Here is a 6314-nt window from a genome sequence, read left to right on the forward strand (position 1 = left end):
ACGGAAACGGCAAACCGGTGTCAGCTCATGTCAATCTGTTTCTTGAGGAATTGCCATACCCTCTATCCTGCCTCATTGACATCGGCGCAGCCAGAACTGTCCTAAAAACCCAAGACCTCAGAGGCAGGATTCCACTTACTGGCAATACTACCCCCACCGTTGGACTTACAGGTCAATCAATGACTCTCAGAGAGACTAAACCATTGCACTGTAAGTTAGGCCAACACACAGAAGCAGTTAGATCTTTGTTGATCTCAGATGATGTCCCTATTAACCTTTTGGGGGCAGACATTCTGTCGGAAATTCAGACCAAAATCTCCTATACCCCAGAGGGTGTTGTGGTTACTAGTGTACTCACAGACGAGCTGCTGTGTGCAGTGGCAGTTCTGTATACTTGAGAACCTGGCAACTTTGTGCCCCTGGACGTACTGGCCGAGGTAGATCCTAAACTTTGGGCGGTTGACAAGTATGACGTCGGCCTGCTGCCAGTACCTTCAGCCACTATACGGATTGCCCCCGGTTGCGTATTAACAAGATTACCGCAGTACCAGCTGAGTGTAGCGCAGCTGGAAAGCCTCAAAATCCAGATCGACAGGTATCTCCAAATCGGGGTCTTGACTCCAACTCAATCCCCATGTAACAGTCCTCTATTTCCGGTGGCTAAGAAATCAGCAAAGGGCCAGGAAGTCACTTACCGACTGGTCCATGATCTCAGAGCCATTAACAAAATCATTGTCAGTGATGCCCCGTCAGTGCCTAATCCTCACACATTACTTGCTTCCATCCCTCCTAAAGCTTTGTACTTTAGTGTCATCGACTTGTCCAATGCCTTTTTCTCTGTACAACTGGATCCCCAGTGTCAATATATCTTTTTGCTTTTTCATTCCAGGGTAAACAACTTACATGGACCCGGTTACCACAATGGTCCATGACTAGCCCGTCGGAATACAGATGTAAGCTAAAGGTGGTATTAGATCAGTGGGTGCCAGAGGATCCGGAGGTAGCCTTATAGCAATATGTGGACGATTTGTTGGTTTGGTGCCCGCATAAGGAGTCATGCTATAGGCATACCATCTCGTTGCTTAACCATCTGGCATCCAGTGGGAATAAGGCTAGCAATTATAAATTGCAGTTTTATATGGAGAAGGTTACTTTTCTAGGCCACTGTATCTCAAAAGGAACCTGACATTTGACAATGCAACGGATACATTCTCTCAAAGACTTTACTCGACCTCGTAATGCCCGACAGTGGAGAGCCCTTCTAGGTCTAATCAATTATAGCAGAGATGGGATCCCTAACATCTCATCCAAACTGGGTCCTCTCTATACTCTTCCGTCACACACACCATTTCAATTAACTGATGAAAACTGGTCAACCCTCCAGGATCTGATCCAGGAACTTTGTAGAGCCCCGGCACTAGGTATTCCCAACTACAACCTACCCTTTTCCCTTTTCTGTCACGAAAGTAGAGGGCATGCCACTGGGGTACTGACCCAATTACACAGATCCAGATATAGACCCATCATGTACATTTCAACTGAACTGGATCCGGTCATCAAAGACTCACGTGGGTGCATCCGAGCTGTAGCCGCCTGCGCTGTACTATTGCACAAAGTAGGTGATATCGTTTTAGATTCCCCTTTGACCCTTTTCACCCCACACTCTGTCCAAGAGATCCTTAGCCATGTCCAAACCAAACATCTTTCGGACAGCCGTTTGACCAAATATGAAGTGGCTCTCCTCACTGCTACTAACCTTACACTAAAACGATGTGCCATCCTCAATCCTGCATCTCTTCTCCCAACCCAATCAGACTCGGAAGAAGAGAGGGGGGACGAAAGGATTATGACCAACGCTAACACGACCATGACTGAAAACTCAGATGATCAGACAGAAGCAGTTAGTTCTGTCAAGGGAGCTCCCCTTCCGGAAGCAATAGATCTTTTTGTAGATCCAGGTATTACACATAAGATGGTAAACCTCACACGGGCTATGCTGTAACAACAGTCAACAAAATAGTAGAAAAAGGCTCATTCAGCAGCCATATGTCGGGCCTAGAGGCCGAACTACACTTATTGGCCAGGGACCTGTGAGAAATATGAAAGATTGAGGATCAATGTATACATGGATTCAAGGTATGCTTTCTGAATAGCCCATGATTTCGGTCCAATTTGGAAGGCCAGAGGATTCCTCACTAGCTTAGGGGAACCTGTGAAGCATGCCGAACTAATCAACAGATTGTTCGTAGTGTTTACACTCCCATTAGAAGTGGCTATCTTAAAGGTCAAGGCTCACACCACAGAGACCACCATGGAAGCTAGGGGCAATGCAATGGCAGATCTGGCTGCTAAAGAAGGAGCCCTAGACCCCCCTCTCCTGACGCTAATGCTGGCTAAACGCGCTGATGTGTTGTTGTATGAGTTCAAGAAGTTGCAGGCTCAGGCAGAGAACTCACGGAAGCGGAAATAGGCAGCGTTGGGGGCAACGGAGGGGGCTGATCAGATCTGGGGTCTCGGTAGTAAGTGGTGGTTGCCAAGAGTATTGTATCCAATGATGGCCCATTTAGCTCACGACCCCAGTCACCAGTCCAAAACTGTCATGTGTGCTCAACTGGAAGAGTACTGGATAGCTCCAGGATTCTCCACCACAGCCACCAAATTTTCTAGTGCTTGTCTGGTCTGTGCTTTACACAACCCTGGACGACAGGCTATAACCCCAAAGAAACATTCCCCAAAACCTGAGTACCGTTTCCAGAGAATACAAATTGATTACAACAACATGCCTAAAAGTGGGCCCACAAGTATACTTTGGTCTGTGTAGACATGTTTTCTGGATGGCCGGAGGCTTGGCCCGTTAAAAAAGCTACTGCCACAATGACCGCCAAAAAGATCCTTTCTGAGGCTGTCTGTCGATGGGGAGTACCCGAAGACATTGAATCCGACTGGGGGACTCACTTTACGAGACAAGTTTTCAAGGAGATATGTAAGGCTCTCCACACCAATCAGGGTCTCCATACTCCTTATCATCCCCAAAGCAGTGGCAAGGTGGAGAGACTAAACGGTACTATCAAGAACAAGATTGCTAAGATCTCCACCGACACAGGTAAACCGTGCACCAAGACGGCCTCATGGGCTGTCCCCATATGAGATTCTGTTCGGGAATAGACCAAAGACGGGGTTGTACTTTCCCCAGCAGCTGTCATTTTTACATTCTCAGCTGACTGGGTATGTGCAGTCTCTTCAACGGGAACTCCAAAAGATACACCAGAGAGTATATGAATCTATTCCTGATCCAGAATCTATAACTGCTTTGCATTCCATACAACCAGGCGAGTGGGTGGTCGTTAAAAAACATCAGCGACAGGGACTAGAGGCGAGATATACCGGGCCGTACCAGGTTCTACTTACAACACCAACCTCCCTCAAGGTCGAGGAACGTGACAGGTGGATCCATGCCAAGCCATTGCCAGAAGCTACTGGACCACAAAGCGCAATGATCAGGCACCTCATATTCCTTTATTCTTTTTGTCTAATGCACTTTGGAAAATGTTATGAGGAGTCACATCCGAATTTGTTATTCAGAATTAGAGTTGAGCGAACACCTAGATGTTCGGGTACGGGAAGTTCGGCCGAACTTTAAAAAAAAAAAACCCCGAACCCCATTGAAGTGAATGGGGACCCGAACTTTACTTTATTATTTTCCGTTATAACATGGTTATAACGGAAAATAATAGTATTAGCTTTTTCAGATCTGAGTTTTCAAGATCGTGAAAACTCAGATTCGACAGTATATTCTAACACAGAGGCGTTCCCATGGTGATGGGATGCTTCAAGTTAGAATATACTAAGAACTGTGTGCATAACTGCCCCCTGCTGCCTGGCAGCACCCGATCTCTTACAAGGGCTGTGATCCGCACAATTAACCCCTCAGGTGCGTCACCTGAGGGGTTAATTGTGCGGATCTCAGCCCCCTGTAAGAGATCAGGTGGTGCCAGGCAGCAGCGGCCAGACCCCCTCCCTCCCCAGTATTTAAATCATTGGTGGCCAGTGCAGCCCCCCTACCCCCACCCCCCCATTAATATCATTGGTGGTTAGTGCGGCCCCCCTATTAAAAGTTGGTGTCCAGTGCAGCCTCCCCTCTCCCCCCCCACCCCTAATTAAAATCATTGGTGTCAGTGGCCACAGGTTAACAACCCCCCTCCCCCCATCATTGGTTGCAGCGGAGCGGCAGTTCCTTTCGGAGTACCAGTTTAATCGCTGGGGCTCGGATCGGTTACCATGGCAGCCAGGACGCTACTGCAGTCCTGGCTGCCATGGTTACTTAGCACTTTTAGCAGCATTATACTTACATGCGCTGTCTGTGGCCGGCCGGGCGCTCCTCCTACTGGTAAGTGACAGGTCTGTGCTATAAGCAATGCGCCGCACAGACCTTTCACTTACCAGTAAGAGGAGCGCCGGCCGGCCACAGACAGCGCATGTAAGTATAATGCTGCTAAAAGTGCTAAGTAACCATGGCAGCCAGGACTGCAGTAGCGTCGGTGCCCCAGCGATTAAACTGGGAATCCGATCGGAACTGCCGCTCCGCTGCCACCAATGATGGGGGGGGGGGGGAGGCCGAATTGGACACCAATGATTTTATAAGGGGTGGGTGGGGGGGCCGCACTAGCCACCAATGATTTTAATAGGGGTTGTGGGGGGCCGCACTAGCCACCAATGATTTTAATAGGGGGGGGCTGCACTGACCACCAATGATTTTAATACTGGGGAGGGAGGGAGGGGGGACAGCATTGGCCACGAATAATTTTAATACTGAGGAGGGAGGGGGTCTGGCCCCCTGCTGCCTGGCAGCACCTGATCTTTTACAGGGGGCTGTGATCCGCACAATTAACCACTCAGGTGCGGCAACTGAGGGGTTAATTGTGCGGATCACAGCCCCCTGTAAGAGATCAGGTGCTGCCAGGCAGCAGGGGGTCGTTATGTCCACAGTTCTCAGTATATTCTAACTTGAAGCGTCCCCATCACTATGGGAACGCCTCTGTGTTAGAATATACTGTCGGATCTGAGTTTTCACGATCTAACTCAAATCCGATGGTATATTCTAACATAGAGGCATTCCCATGGTGATGGGGATGCTTCAAGATAAAATATACCATCGAATTGGAGAAAACTCTGATCCGATGGTATATTAATATTACCCGAACACCGAACCCGAACTTTTACTGAAATGTTCGGGTTCGGGTGCCGACCACCGTAAAGTTCAACCCTATTCAGAATGCATTTGCAGTTAGCAAAGACGGCAAATAGATCCAACGGCTGGGTGTGCTCCAAACCACCTCCGGGTCAGAGCCTCCCGGCCATGGCGGAAGTTCATGCCCTTTATGACATCAGGGTGGGCATGAGAAAAATCAACCCTTTAGGTAAATCTAGGTAAATCTATCAACCATACATTCTTAGATGGTAACGTCACTTATGGTCTTGATGTCAGCCCTGAGACTTGTAGTAGGCTTAGTAGACCCGTGTGGGTATCCGGTCAATTAGGGCGACCCCAGATTTGTTTTAATATCAGCTCTGGATTTGGAGCTAAGTCCATGGGTCGGACCGAATGCCCATCTGGGATCACTGTCCAGATCGACCATAGAATCCCTGACCGTAACAACATAACCACCAGACACGACTATATCTGCTGGGGGCTGGAGGGGGTGACATTCAGCAGCAATGTCTTTATCCATCCAGCTGTTGCTCAACTCCCGTAACCGGAACCCTAATGACCTTTGTGTCTCTCTAACTGGGCCATATTACTTCTTGTGTGGGCAGGCTGCTTACAGAGTCATTCCCACGAATGCTAGAGGGTCATGTTCCCTTACGTCCTAACCAGCAGCACAAGTGGGGTATTTGCCCCTGTGAAGCTGGTCAGGACAGGCGGAATTTTAATGAACAAAAATTTCTGCCTAAGTATCCTAATTAACAATTAGTTAATTAAGCCCCTACCCCATATAACCCGGCCCCAACTGGACGGGGTTGCTTTTTTATTGTCCTGTGGACTCCAGGACAGGCTAGACTCCTCACTGGAGTCTCCCAGTATTGACCATAATGTTATAAAATGGTTATTATGTTCTTAATTCTGCCTTTTTTTCTTTTCCTAGGTATCCTACAGGGGAGCCTGTCTCCGCCTACCTTGGGTGCCTCCGGTGAAACTCCATCTTCTGGTGATTACCCCTGGATGTCCTGCTGCTGCAGGGATCTGATGTGTTACAGGGGGGAGATGGCGCCGGTTGGCTCCCTGCCTCCCTCCACGTGTGCCGCCGAAGCAGTCG

This window comes from Bufo gargarizans, chromosome 4, assembly GCF_014858855.1.
Source record: "Bufo gargarizans isolate SCDJY-AF-19 chromosome 4, ASM1485885v1, whole genome shotgun sequence".
Classification (NCBI taxonomy): Eukaryota; Metazoa; Chordata; class Amphibia; order Anura; family Bufonidae; genus Bufo; species Bufo gargarizans.